General features: G+C 38.3%; 1 long non-coding RNA gene across 1 annotated transcript; it reads right to left on the reverse strand.

Annotated features, from left to right (window-relative positions):
* Positions 1 to 12,098: 12,098 nt before the first annotated feature.
* On the reverse strand, positions 12,099 to 15,532 carry LOC120314121. The gene is made up of 2 exons (XR_005558344.1): positions 12,508 to 15,532; positions 12,099 to 12,378 (listed from the first exon to the last, which is right to left on the reverse strand). It is a non-coding gene; the product is annotated as an uncharacterized LOC120314121 (long non-coding RNA).
* Positions 15,533 to 15,991: the final 459 nt, after the last annotated feature.

A 15,991-nucleotide genomic window follows, 5' to 3' on the forward strand; every position in this document is an offset into this window, starting at 1 on the left:
AGGATTGTATCCCAGTATTGCTTTTCCTATTCTTTTATTGACTATGAAGGCTACTCCATTTCTTCTGAGGGATTCTTGCCCACAGTAGTATACCTGATGGTCATCTGATTCCTAAGATGTCGATGTTCAGTCTTGTCATCTCTTTTTTGACTACGTCTAGCTTGCCTTGATTCATGGATCTTACATTTCAGGTTCCTATGGAGAAAAAAATCTTTACAGCATCGGACTTTCCTTTCACCACCAGATATATCCACAGCTGAGTGTCCTTTCGGCTTTGGCCCAGTCGCTTCATTCTTTCTGGCGCTACTAGTACTAGCCCTCTGCTCTTCCCCAGTAGCATATTGGACACCTTCCAACCTGAGGGGCTCATCTTCCAGCGTCATATCTTTTTTCCTTTTAGTACTGTCCATGGGGTTTTCATGGCAAAGATACTGGAGTGGTTTGCCATTTCCTTCTCCAGTGGATCACATTTTGTCAGAACTCTCTGCTATAACCTGTCCGTCTTGGGTGGCCCTGCACGGCATAGCTTATAGCTTCATTGAGTTACGCAAGCCCCTTCGCCATGACAAGGCAGTAATCCATAAAGGGGAATGTTATGATAGAAAGTATTATTTCCATTTTACCTCTCCATTTGAAATTGTATAAAAATACTATTTATATTGTCATAGTAGTCATAGAAATATTGTTCATGAACTGCTGAATAACAGTCTTCTAGTCTTACAAGCATTTCTAGATAAGAAGCATGAAAGCCAGCTGGGCATTTTTGGGCCACTGTCTCTCAGTCCAACTTACCTTCCCATCATGCCTCATCTATTCTGAAGTTGTCTAGAACATTTTCTCCTGGGTGGGTTGGAGCCATGATTACTTGTGACAAGTGCTCTGCCATCTTGGAAATTATTCAAAATTTAAAACCTGAACCCAACTCCAGTCCTGAAACAAGATCCAGGATATTTCAAAGGAACGTTGCTGGGCAAATAGGCTATTGGTACTGAATATCAATGTAGCCTTAGTTTGTCAGATAACAACAACAACAAAATACAAAGACCTACAAATAGAAATAGAATGACTGTGGCAAAGGCAAGCAAGGGTAGTACCAATAGTAATAGATGCCTTACGTGCAATCCCAAAACAACTAGGGCACCACTTGAATACCATTGGAATTGACAAATTCACCATTAGTCAATTGAAAAAAAGCAGCCTTACTAGGAACTGCTTCCACCCTGTGATGATATCTGTAATACCATCAAACATCCACATCTGCCTATCCCAGGTCCTTGGTAAGGACTTGATAGGTAGACAAAAATGTCAAATCCAGTCTGAACATCTGGCTGACTGTGCGATGATCAATAATAATAACAATAACAATAATAATAGAGTTGGAAGGGACCTTTGAGGTCTTCTAGTCCAACCCCCTGCTCAGGCAGTCCAATTTCATATACAGGAATTCACATACAGTCACCTCTAGTGCAATCCTTCCCATGTCTGCTACAATCTTATGTACCATCATGGCAACCACTCCTCCCTGACCTTGGCATTGCAATTGCTGTAGGACATGAAACCTAGCTGGGTAGATTAAATCAATGAAGAAAAAAGTTTAATACATGGCAAGATGGGAATATGAAGGACATTGACATCTATGTTTGCTTATCACCAGTCAGATCTCATAATAAACACTTAGGTCTTTGTTTGTCCACCACCATGGCATGAAAGGACACCATCTTATTTCACACAGATATGGAATTCTTCAGTATTGTCTATAATTTATAATTATTATAATAATAATCATATAGGCATATATGTTCTAAGGTAAAATACCAATAGACTAGAAGAATTACAGGACATGACTTCATTTCTGATCTATTTGTCTTTTTTCTGTTCTCTTTTTAGATATACTGTTAACTAACATTTGTTAATAGTATGCCTAAAAACATACATGGGTATTTAAGGTTTCTAATTTAGCAGAAATGGCTAAAATTTGGGGGGGTGGATGGGTTGAAGTTTAAGTAGTTCGGATAAAGTAGAAATAGTCTTATTGTATATAATATTAATGTTTTAATTTTGAGAGAGGAACTGCTCGGGCATTTCCCCTGGACTGCATCAAGAGGGAGGAGAAGAAGGCGAGAAGTAAGTAGGAAGGTGGAGGTGAAGGAGGAGAGGGGGTGAGTGAAGAAAAAGAGGGAAAGAAGTAAGTTGGTTTGAGATGGGATGCGGTTTGGGGGGAAATGGGCGGGCAAGGCCAAATGTAGTGTGTATCAATTTGTTTTATTTTTTATCTGAAGTATTTGTAAGATGGTCATGTATTGTAAAGTTGAAAATAAAAAAATTTACAAAAAAAAAATAGTATGCCTAAAAAGAGAACATAAAGAAGACAGATATTTACATTTGTTCATCATCTTTAAACTCCATTGCTAAACTTCTATGATTTCTCTGTATTTACCCAATAAATTCACTCCTTGAATAATGATTCCTTATATTCCATCTATATTCTCTGCAACAGCCACAACAAGAAATAATCAGTCCAGAAACCCACACACTCCTTACAATCAGGTGCTATTCAGAATTTCAGATTATCTTTTTAGTTTGTGTAGCTGAAAATGCAGTCCTTTAAAAAGTTTGTCTGTTCACTCTTCTATCATCTTTGTCTCTTTCTGCTACTGAATTCTCTTGTCAAATTCCTGTTATTAGCAATTCCTATTCATTGGCTCAGGGAAAGTAAATTAAAAGATTACAAAAATCTCAAAACAGCTAAAGTTGTCAGTAGTAAGACTGCAATTATACAAACTTTTATCTAAGAATAGGCTCCATTGAGGAGAGTGAAAAATTCTTTTTGGGTAAACAAAATGGATCCTGCTATTTTTTTTTTTCAAACTTTATCCATTTATGAAAAGTTATCCAAACTGCATACTTCTGCTTTGGGAAAATTGTGTCCCAATTTTATGCTGAATTCTGGGGCAGGTAACATACACAGGTTATGTAACACAGACCACTTTTTAGTTCCCTCAAATATTTTCTCCTTCTTTGTCTTTGAACTGACAGAGCAAACCAAAGCAGACTAACAAAGAACCAAGCCAAACTAGGTCATAATCATATTGACAGGCTCTGACCCTCCATTATTGAACATGTTCTCTGTTCAAGAAGAGTGTTTCCCCAATCTAGACAGTGTCCTGTTATACATTTCAGAAGATAAGCTCAGTCATCTAAGCAAAAGACAGCTTTTCGGGATACAGCCTTCATCCAAAAACTTGACAAGAGTGATACATCTCAGTTTTTGAAGTCTGTGTCTTCCTGAACAAAGAAATAATACAAACCACAAACATTTATTGGCATAATTTTCTCCTTTAGCTTCCATTGCATCTTCTGCCTATGAAAAAGCAGCTTGAAAGGATTAAGGGACTTTTCAGAACAGTCTGCAAAATGGCACTGGAGTGGTATATTTTTTTCATTAGGCTACAGCTGACCTCAATTTAACAATCAGAGTGTTGAAGGCTTATTTTTGGTTTTCATCTTGCATATTTATGAATGAAAATTGATTCAAAAAGTAAACAGGGGATGATATAACTATGTATAGTGTTTTGGTAAAATATTACAAGCATTCTTCTTTTTAATTTCAGATTCAGAATTTACTGAAAACATAAACTACCAGGCATACTCAGGTCTTCCTTCAGTGACCTAAGGCAGAGGTCCCCAACCCCCGAGCCTCAGCTCACTACCGGTCCATGGTCTATTCAGAACTGGGCTGAGTGATGGGCTGGTGGACCAGTGCACATACAGCTCAATTTACAAAAGTGGTAGGCTGGCATGCATGTGCATGCACATGTCAGCCCGCAGCTTGCATGTACCTCCCCACTCCCCCGTTAAACATAGTTTTGAATCTTTACCTGTGAATTTTATCCCTTAGGTCAATGGTCCCCAACCTTTTCTTTTTATAAAATATATTTTATTGATTTTTTAATATAAACATCTTGATATTTGATAAATAGCGTGTTGTCTGGGTTTATATTTACAAAGTAATCACTAACGGTTAATTTCTATATTCCAAAATCCACATTATAACTTTGCTTGATTTTCTCTTCTTCCAATAACATTCTCTTTGCAACCTAAATGAATACAATTTTTATTAATTTGATAGGTAACAATTAAATATAAAGATTTTTCTAAAATTTCTACCAATAATAATCTCATCAATATCATGCTTCTTTTCTATCTAGTCATCTTGGTTGCCTCGTCACAAATCCTGTTTACAATTCTTATTTAAATTTATTTTCCCTACAATGTTCAAAACATTTCTACTGGCTAAAATTTTCCCAGAATTAATTACCTTAAAGTATTTAAATCTATTTTCATGTCTTAAAAAATAAGTAAGAAAAAGACACAAAAGAAAGACATAGAAAAAGAAAAAACGTGAGAAATAAAAAGAAAAAGAGAAAAAGAAAAAAAGAAAAAGGGAGAAAAAGAAAATAATATACTACTTAAAATACGTATTCCTCTTGAATTAGTATACACTTATTTCCAAATTCTTTCTGTTCTTTTTACCCATAATTAAACCTATGTTTAATCTTTAAATGTTCCATTTAATAAATCCAATCATCTAATTCTATCCAAAACATTTTTTCCATTTTTACTTATCCATTGGAATTTTCTTAAAATCAGTTACATTTAAATATATAAAACATTTGCTTTATGTTAATCAGTGGGTGAAGTTAAAAAAAATCCCCGATGGCATCGCCATGATGCCTTTTGTGATACTCAGCTAGGCTTCCAAATGGCTTAAGCTTTTAGCTCAGGAGTTCTGGAGAAACACAAAGTTTAGCCTTTCACAAAATTCATTACCTGTCCTTACAGACACATGCTGAACTTGATCAATACAAATATGTAAATTTAACTTACTGGAGATGTAGCAATGTCAACACAAAAAGTAGAGAAAGATTACATTGTCACTCTTTAATGTTTCCTGCAGGTGATCATCTCTGGCACTGAAGAACCTAAGACACACCTGAATGATGATTGTTCTTTAGAGAAAGAGTCCCCAACCTGTAGGCCATGGCCCACTACTGATCCGTGGCCTATTCGCAACTGGACTATGTGAATGGCTGGCTGGTGGGTGCGCATGCACCCGCACGCACAGCCCCACTCACACAAGCATCGCAGGTGCTCAGGGCCCCACTCACGTGAACATCACTGGCTCTTGGGGCCCCACTTGTGTGAGTGGCACAGGTGTTCTAGGTCCCACTTGCATGAGCAATACACAAGCCTGTCCCTCCCACAAAACCATTCCCTCTTTCCCCCCCTCCTCCCCGGGCCACCAACCCAAAAAGGTTGAGGAACTCTTAGAGATAACCTGCAATGCTGAAGAGGAAATGCCATTGAGAGAGGCCATTCAAGAACTTTGTCCAAGTGTTTTATAGATGGCACCTTGATCCACAAAAAATGTCTCTTATGTACCCTGACGTACAACCTAAATGTTGGAGATGTGGTTATACGGATGCTTCCTATTATCATATTTGGTGGTCATGCAGAGAGATAAAAGCATTTTGGATCAAAATATGGTGGAATATCCAGAGAATTTTTAGAAGGAGGGTAAAATTTACTCCGCAATTATTTTTGTTGGGCATTGTTACAGATTGTGATACAAAGGAGGTTGTATTGATGTTAAATTTGATTACAGCCGCGAGGCTGTTAGTTGGACAATACTGGAAGAAGGAATCTTTGCCTACACTGCAGGAATGGTTTCTTAAAGTGTCCTATTTGGCGGAAATGGCAAAGATTTCGGCTTTCTTAAAGCAACAAACGCAAGAGAAGTTTCTTGCCGTTTGGGACAAATGGATAAAATTTATACAATTTAGACTGGGTATAAAAAATATCACATAGTTTTTTCATAAGTTTTATTTTTATATATAGAGAATGTTATATATAGATATTTTTTATATATATATAAATATAAATTTTTTAATTTAATTTTTATCTTTATTTGTTAATTTTTAACTAAGCCTATATTCTGCTCTGGGAAGCTCAGGGGGGGGAAGGGAGGGTGTTTGTGAGGGGTGGGGGATGGGGGGGGTTTTATATATATGTAATGTTTAGTTTTTTATTTTTTTTGTATGTTGTTTTTTGTTTTGTATTGTTTTTGTTTTTTTGTAAAATTTATAAAACTTTCAATAAAAAAAAAAAAAAGAACTTTGTCCAAGTTTCTTTTCTTTTGAATAAGAATGCTATTAAATGCTGTAACTGTTTGGAAGAGTAGGAAATGTCTTTAATAAGGTGACCAACTTTTTTACAATGAAAAGGAGGACACAAATAAATTGAAGAAAAAAATATTGTAAATAAAAGAAACATTTTATTCATTGCAACAATAATACAGAATACACTATAATATGATAAATGCATAATAAAAAACATTTGTAACAATAACATTTTATATTGTACTTATGTTTACATGCCACACCCCCGCCTGCAACCGCCCCGCCAGCACTGCTACCCTGCTGTGTAGAGCGGGCCCTGCGGCTCCCAAAGCACCAGCTGTGCCTGATCTGACCCCAGGGGGCAGCCTGCCATCAACACATCCCGTCTGCAGCCGTCCCACCAGCACCACTGCCCACTGTGCACAGCCCCATGTAGAGCAGGCCCCACAGCTCCCACAGCATGGGGGACATCCAGCCACCGCTGCCCCTCACACCGCTGCCAGCAGCAGCCCCGCCACCCCTGCCTCTTGCACCCACAGCCATTACTGCCCTAACAGGGCCGAAGATCAAGAGAAAGTTATCATGGCATCACCGCTCCAGTCTCCTCCAGGTATCTTCAGGACTAACTAGGAGATGGTGTAGTTAGGTAGCAGGGAGGAGTGCAAAGTTCCTGCCAATTCGCCTTCGTTGAAGACAACTTAAATGTGCAGCGAAGGGTGTTTTGGCGCACTCAGCAGCAATTCCTATTGGCTTTCAAAAGCCAATAGGGGGAGTAGCACAGCTCATGCAGAAAGTTGAAAAAAAAAACCATCAAAAAAAGGTGCCAGAACGCCGTTCTGAGCATTCTATGAGAGAGAAAAAAATCCCAGCAGATTAGTCTTCAAATATCAAAAAGGAGGAGATGTAGGAGGACACTTTTTGAGGGAGGACAGAACTCACAAAAGGAGGACTGTCCTCCTTAAAGGAGGACGGTTGGTCACCTTATCTTTAAAGGTGCTTTCAGAATTACCCGACTCTACTATAGGCACTTCCAATGTTCTACAAGTACATCTCTTTTTATTTGTATTTCATCAGTGCATTTTAAAAGAAAATTGTCGGAACCAATTTCCTTCACAAGAAAATTTGGTCTTGAGTCTGCTTGCCTCATTGGTGGTTGTCCTGGAAACACGGCTCCTGTTCCCCCCTTGCATGAGAATGCGGGTAATGAAAGGAATCCCTTTGCATCTCTGGGTCATGTCATGTTAATTCAGTGCTCACTCTGAGTATGAGACCGACTACTGGCTTAGCCCGTGATATCCAATTAAACAGCCTTTTCACAAGAGGGATGGGGAAAATGAAAAACAAAGAAAAAAGGGAACCAATGTGCAAATAGTGTCTGGCAGAGATACATGGACAATCTGTGTGCACAAATTATTACATCTCAGAACCAGATGATTCAAATCTGCAAGGTAACACAATCCTTGATTTGATTGGGTCATTGTGAGCCACATAATTTGTCTGAGGGTTGCCACTGAATTGCTTAGCAAGGAAAAGCAATAATCATACCATGATTCAGGGACTGCTCTAGGGAGGATTCATAGTTAAAGAATAAAAACACACAAATCAGGGATATCCTCCCTTTTTTTTACACATGTGGGACTTCCATCAAGCCCACCATCAAGAAAATTAAATGGAGTTTAAAAACTGATGAATTTTGGTCAGTTTCTAATAATTAAATATGCACAATATTATACGCATGGATCCGTCTTCTGACCAATATATATATATATATAAACTAAAGCAGGGGTATCAAACTCAATTTCATTGAAGGCCGCATCAGCATTGCGGTTGCCCTCGAGGGTGTGGCCTACTAGGTGGGTGTGGCCTACTGGTTGGGTATGGATGGAGTGGGTATGGCCTATTGGGTGGGCATGGCCAGCTCTACATCGTTTGATTCAAGGGGGCCTGTAGGGGACTGGGCAGGAGTGGGAAGATCTGAGGGTCTCTGGCAGAAGGGGGTGGGACTGGGGCAAGTGCAAAGGCATGGTCCACTGGAGGAGCTTCACTGCCTGCTGAAACCCCTCCGCCGGAGCCCATCAAGCCGGATATGTGAAGTAGGCGAGGGCCATTTGCTGGCCACTTCCAGGTGATGGTGCATTTCTTCATTCCACATAAAGGTTGACACCTCCCCAGCATGCACCCAGGGGGCAGGGCTGACACTGCAGGGGCTGGTTCCTCACTGTTTCCAGATGACCTTGTGGAGCTAAGACTGAATGCGTTTCAGCATAGATGGCCGCCACAAAATTGTACATTGGCTCCCTTCCGGCCGGTCTGGGCCAGGGCCAAGGCAGCGGGGGCCATTCCCTCACTGTTTCCAGGATGGCTTGATGGGCCACATGAAACCAATTCGCGTGCCACATCCAGCCCCTGGGCCTTGTGTTTGACATGTCTGAACTAAAGCATCCTTTGAATCCAATTTAGTTCCTGATGATTTCATAAACACAACTATGTTCTTTTCTTGGCAACACTACAGAACAGCTTTGCTACTGACTTTCTACAGGATTCTTTTTATTCTTTCCAATTCAACAAAAGATTGAAAAAAGTCACAGAAAGGGGCTCAGGATTCTGTCTGCCTATCAACAGGCTCATTCTGTGACAACAGAAGAGATTGGGCTACTCTGTGCTGCACTGTAGAGATATACAAAAATGAAGTAATCTTTTCTCTTTTTCAAATAAATGTGTGCAGACATGCCACCCTGGACTGATAGCATAATGGAATCTATGAATGACCTTGAGGAAGGAGAGGAGGAGATGCTGCCTGGGAACTAATTAAATAAGAATGACAGGAGCCCACAGTCACTTAATGATCAGACAAAGAAACTTAGGAGAGATCCATCATAAGGGATAAATTAGTTAAAAATGGAAGAGGAAAATTTATGTCTTCGGGCTTGCAATATATTGTTACTGTTGCCTACAATTAAGTAGAATTAGTTCATCTTGTTGTTTTTCCTGTCTGGTTTGCCTGAGAGGGCTGACAGATAGCTTGTTTAGTAGACTGTATGAATGAAATTTCCCTTCCTTTTTTCTCAATATTGTGACATCACTCAATACTATATCTCCCCCAAACTCTAAGGAAAGGGATGATATCATCTGGATTCTACAATGGGTGGGTGAAAGTGAAGATGTAGAAATCCAATCAGATTTGACAGAAGTGATGCCAAATCAAAAGAGGATCCAGCTTGAGGCAATCCACAGAATTCATACTCTTCTGAAGAATAAAAGTTTGGGATCGTACCATTCCTATGAGTTGCATGCCAGTTGTTTATGAAGCTGAGGTAAAATTGTTTATCTTAATCTTTGAAACTTTAAATAATCTAACAACTGACTAAGTAAGGATCTGTCTGCTTCTGGACATATCTACAATTACAGAAGCTGCTTAATGGATACATGCTTTGACAGTGGCAAAATACTATGTAAAGGTTGTCCAGGAAAATGGTCTAGAAACTGTAATTAATCCAGAAGAAAACAACTAACCAATGCAATCAATTACACAAGTGATTTGCTGCTTGTCTTTTTCAGAACCCATCTCCAAATGCTGGTTTTAACCATAAAAACTTTAAATGGCTTAGATAAATATTGATTGCTATATTGATTTATCAAGACTTTAAAGTCTTCATTTGAAATGTCCCTCACAAAATGAGGCAATGTTAATGCCAAAAGAAAGACTTTTTGGTAGTAATATCCTATTTGGGGTACCATCTCTAAGATGCTCAGTGGTGCCTCCATTACAATTTTTGTCTTGCAGTCAGTGCTTCTTCGTTGTAATCATAATGTGATTTTTCTGGACTGAATTATGATGGCTATGATTTTTGTGATAAGTATTAATAATTGGGTTGTTTTTAATGGTTGACTTTTTTTATTTTTAACTGTATATATTTAACTGATTTTTGCAATGATCACTTTGGTTTGGATTTTTTACCCAGTAAAATAATTCTATTAAGCCTGTTAGAACACCACTGTAATTTATTGGCACCTGCTAAAACTCAAAAATACACTGCTGAAGACTTCCTAGGGCTGCGAGAAAGGTGTAACAGGTACTCGTAGGATGCAAGATTATTTTACCAAGGTAAAGCTTCAGTTTGTTGCTAAAATTTTTAAGGCATGGAGGGAGTCTATGTACAAATGAGAAACATCACAACACTTAATAGGGGCAAAACAAAGGACAAGTTAAATTGGAAAGAAATGCTTAGCAGAAAGAGATCTTTCAGATCAAAGTCCTCTGATTTCCTTCGCCATTTCTTTTGCCCGGCTCTCAGCATAGGCTTAATTCATGTTTCAACATATATATATATCAGACTATTAATTTTCAATAGTATTCTGCATGTTGATTTACTTAGGAATATATTCACAGCATAATCAAGCTCCCTCCACAGAGAAAATGAAATCAGCTGCCCAGATGTAGATTCATATTCTAAGCATTCAAACTTTAGCTCCAGCTGGTCTGATGAATATAGCTACAAAATAAGGAGATCTGAATATAAAAAAGTTGCTTTGCCAGAGAGAGAGCCAAAATGGGTAAGACTTTCAAACAGACTCATATTCACATTCCTGAATGCTGCTCTTGGGAAAAAAAATTTTCTACTTCTCTGCACATATATCTAAAAGTCAGGGATAGTTTATTTATTTGCTTCTTGGAAACCTACCTGTTTCCAAGAAGGTATTAGAACCTATTCGGATCTAGTACCTTCAGAAAAAATCTATTTTTCTAATTTTAAAATCTAATTTTAAGTATTCCAATATTTAAGGGACTGCCACAATGAACAGGGGGTCAACCTATTCTCCAAAGCACCTGAAGACAGGTCAAGAAGCAATCGACAGAAACTAATCAAATAGAGAAGCAATCTAGAACTAAGAGAAATTTCCTGACAGTTAGAACAATTAAACAGTGGAAGGACTTGACTCCAAAAATTGTGGATGCTCCAATACCAGTGGTGGGATTCAGCCGGTTCGCATAACTTCAGCAGAACCGGTAGCTAATTTTTTGTTGCTCAGACCCACAATGGACTTCCGGAAGCGACATCCACACAGAGAACTGGTTGTTCACATATTTGAATCCCACCACTGTCCAATACTGAAGGTTTTTAAGAAGAGTTTTGACAACGATTTATCTGACATAGTATAGGGTTTCCTGCCTGAGCAGAGGGTAGGACTAGAAGACTTCAAGGTCCCTTCCAACTCTGTTATTCTGTTATTCTCCATACCGTTATATAGTACACCACACCAATTTAGAGTCCCTTAAGGGATATACTGTAGTGCAGACATGTCAAGCTCGCGATGTCACGTGATGTCACGTGACGTATTGGAACTTTTTCCCCATTGCTGGCAATGGGGTGGGTGTGGTTTCATTGTGACGCATCCAGCCTGCAGGCTGGCAGTTTGACACCCCTGCTGTAGTGTATCATTGAAGAATAAGATTATCCCACACAAGCCAGGAAAATATTTACTGAACTGGGGCTGCACATTTCTCCACATTTCTGGATCTGGGGAAAATATAGTTTCAGGTCCACACATACCTCCAGAACCTCACTAGATGATTATGGAAACAACCTTTCCTGGAGGAAAGGCAGAATATAAACCTAATAAATGTATAATTAAATAGTATTGTGGTAGGTGCTTTACTGGGACAAAACTCTAGCTTGTATTAAGGACCAAGCTAGACCAATCAGATCTGATTGACATTGGTATATGTCCCCCAAAACACTCAATTTGCCAAATGATCCTTAAATTCTAATTCACCTCCTGGAAAATACAGAAGACTTTATTCTTTAAGGGGTGACCCTAACTCTGTTTAGAAATTCAAGAACTTTTCCCATCCTAGTAAATCTAAATCTAGTATAGTAACTGCATGATGTATAAAATGGAGGTGCTTACTATCACCTGATTTCCCCTGCCTTCATCTGAAAAATCACTCCATATCTTCTTCTACAGCAGAGTATGGGTTGTGAACAATTACATTATGTTTACACAACAGCTGAAAGTCAGCTGCCAATGAAATCTAAACTGAGGAACAATATTTAAATGTCCCATCATCTCTTGGGCAAAAATCAATTGCAAGGTTCTTTCCAGGGGGAATTTGGATCAGACATCGAAACCCTTATGAACATTTGCTTCCTGTACTGTTGATTCATTGGAATGTTCTCTTAAACCAGTGTTTCTCAACCTTGACAATTTTAAGGCATGTGGACTTCAACTCCCAGAATTCCACAGCCAGCATTGATGGCTGTGGAATTCTGGGAGTTGAAGTCCACATGCCTTAAAATTGTCAAGGTTGAGAAACACTGTCTTAAACCATGTGGAAGCTGATCACAGATAAGCAGTCTTTGAGACAGCAGGGATGGTGTTTTTCTGCCTGATAATTAAGCTTAACAGCAGCTGGAAACTACAGTAAAATGTGAAGCTCCCCGAAGTAAATTGGGTCATCTTTTCAGCTTTGCTAGTCATTCTTGAACAGAATGATGGTTAAAGCACCAGGCTAGTATCCTGGAGATTCTACTTCTGCCTTAGGCTGAAAGACAACTGCATAATCTTGATCATTCTCTCTGAGACCTAAGAAGGAGGCAAAGGCAAAAAACTTGTCAAGAAAACTGCAGGGATCTGCCCAGGCAGTTGTCAGGAGTTAGACTGACATGAAGGGACCAAAAAGAGAGAAAGAGAGACACACACATATTCCTGAAGATTTTGAGGAAAGGACATCATATGGCAATAATGAATTAGGTTGATTTCAGCTCATTTGGGAAAATAGAGCCTGGAGGCCTAGTTTTTAATTTATTATTTATTTAATTTTCGTCCTGCCTGTATTATTTTTATAAATAAATAAAGGTGGCGAACATACTTAATACTCCTTCCTCCACCTATTTTACCCACAACAACCAACCTGTAAGATAGGTTGGGTTAAGAGAAAATGATTGGCCCAGAGTCACCCAGCTGGCTTTCCTGCCTAAAGCAGAACTAGAATTTGCAATTCCTGGTTTCTAGCCTAGTGTTCTCACTACCACATCAAACTGGTTGTAGGTAGTTCTCGACTTGCAGCCGGAATGAGGCATTAAGTGAATATTGCAATTGCTAAATAAGCCCATTTTTCTCTACTTGTCCAAAAATTACAAGTAAGTGCCGTTTTTTGGCAAAAAAAATATCATAAATCACAGTCATGTGACTGTGGGACACTGCAAACAATCATAAATGTTTTGTTTCCAAGTACATTTTCTCTTTTTCTGTGAGTTACATATCAAATGATAGTATTTGGATTGTAGATAATTTAGTGATTCTTCCTTTAGAAAAACAAACGTTTTAACATTTAAAAGGAAAATACTTATGGAAGAAATAAACTTGTATATGTGTACGTATTTCTATGCAACTTCAAAGACCAGTCATATATCTATTTTTCAATGCCATCATAATTTTGAATAGTTGCTGAATGAGTGGTTAGTAAGCAAGGACTGTTTGTTCTATCCCACACATGTATTATTAATGCAGAAATAATGGTAGTTCTAGTTCAAACATTTTCCAACAGACGGTGGAAAATTGTTGTAATTCACTGTATATAAACTTTAAAACAACAGCAATACATTTTTTTAAGATAACGGATTATAACCAGAGTTCATTAGGTCAGAATGAAGATCGCCCACAGTACAGTTTAGCTGGAAACAAACAGATGTTTCTTCCCCTTGTAGGATCAGACTGTTGAAACTTTTCCATTGTCTGTGTGATACGTCATACCTCTGTCCATCTAATTATTCCCTTTATGGTGCAAAATGTAGGAGCAATCACATGGTGTCCCACTTTCCCTCTCTGTTATGTTGCTGTTATGTACATAAAAGTGTTAATTATTTTCTTTAGGACTATTTATGCTAATTAATGACATTATTTCCTGTGATCTGGAACATTCTGTGTCTTTTTGTATAGATAATGTGCCTTTTTAAAATCTCTTATATGTTCTTCATGCCTCTCCTCATTGCTTTTATTTGATTTTTGTATATAGTTTCAGATTTGATATTTCCCAATATTTTCAGAATAAACATCAAGGGGTTATGTGTTTTTTTAAACTAACTTAACTAAGTGGCATGGATGCTTGCTCTGATCTGGATATAGGACTTGATTATAGTGTGCTGGTTACAAGTTAAACTGGAAATTACCAATACTGTAGTAATTTTCCAAAAGTAAGAACTAAATGAGATAGCTACATTTGAGGGATAAAAAGTTATGCTATGAAAGTTTGTTTTTCTTCTCATTTTCTCATTTCCCTTCAACTTAGTTTGCTACAAATTTCACTTCAAATTTAGGTGAATTCATTAGCATTCCTTGACTGTATCTAAATGATTTTCATAAACAGATTAAACCAGACTATTCTGGTTGCTTAATTATATCTACTTAATAGGTAAATCAAAGTTGCAATTAATGCAAGCCACATTAGCACTACATATTTAATTATAGGTACATTAAAGGCAGCAATAATTATGATAAAATATTTTGAAGTATTATTTTTATTTATAAATTTTCATTTTTGCCTAACAAAAACAGCACAGAAACCAGAATCCTGTATACACTTGCACAGGAGTCTCTTGAATTTAATATTTCTGAGTAGGTAGGCACCTGTAGGATTTTACTACAAATTGCTCAGAGTACTAAGGGATTGGAAAGGGCAATAAAATATTTATGACTAAAACTGACTGTATGATTCGGCCCACTTTTTAAGGTTTTGAGGTAACCTTAAATATTGGAATAATGGAACTAGTGTCTTCTGAGAGTCTTATTTCTGAAAGCTACTATAACCGCCCCAAAAAGCCCCTCAATCAGCTTGTTTCTAGGTTTCATTATGGTTAAAAATTAAGAATGTAAACCATGTTCCTCCAGAAGACTTTCATATCTTATGCTCATCCAAAGCCTCTTAAAAACAGACTTAAAAAATCAGTTATGACCAGTTTGATGACTTCTCAGCATCACTTCATGTGGTCCTCCAGTGATCAAAAGATTAAGTTGCAGCCTCAACCCTTCAGATGATGTATATGTTAGATACATTTACTAGGTAGCCCAAAGCAAAGACATAAAGATTCTGATATGCACCCCTGCTGAAAGGAAACCAGAAAGTGAACAGTGTTGCAGCTTGCATGATGTGTCTCTCCAAACATTACTAAAATGCAATTCCCAGAAGCACCATACTATATGGCTAATTATCAAGTTGCTGGGATTTGACCAGAACATAGAATAATAGGATTGGAAGGGACCTTGGAGGTCTTCTAATCTAGTCCAATCTCCTATTCAAGCAGGAGATCCCTCTAGCCCAGTGGTTCTTAACCTTTTTAATGCCGCGACCCCCCAACCGGTTGTAAGTCAAGGACTACTCAACTGGTGCAGCAACGTTTGCAGAATGGGACTTTTGGCGGGCTCAGCAGGGCAGAGACAGCCTGGACAATTCCTATTGGCTTTTGAAAGCCAATAGAATTAGATTTTGTTCAAGTCTTTCAAAAGCCAATAGAATAAAAGGGAGTAGCACAGCTAAGGAAAAGGGGGAAAAAATGGCGGACTACTTGTTTGGTGACCCCCGTGAAATGGTCATTCGACCCCCAAATGGGATCCCAACCCACAGGTTGAGAACCACTGCTCTAGCCTGATGCCTTAACCGATAGTTCTTGACATATGACTATAATTGGTCATTGGTCATAACTGGTTGCTAAGCAGGCTGGTTGTTAAATGAGTTGGGCTCGATTTTACAACTTTTTCCCATAGTTGTTAAGCAAATCACTGTAGCTGGTAAGTGAATCAGGTAATCATTAAGT

This window comes from Crotalus tigris, unplaced genomic scaffold (genome assembly GCF_016545835.1).
Source record: "Crotalus tigris isolate CLP2741 ecotype Arizona unplaced genomic scaffold, ASM1654583v1 scf7180000018831.1652172, whole genome shotgun sequence".
NCBI classification, from domain to species: Eukaryota; Metazoa; Chordata; class Lepidosauria; order Squamata; family Viperidae; genus Crotalus; species Crotalus tigris.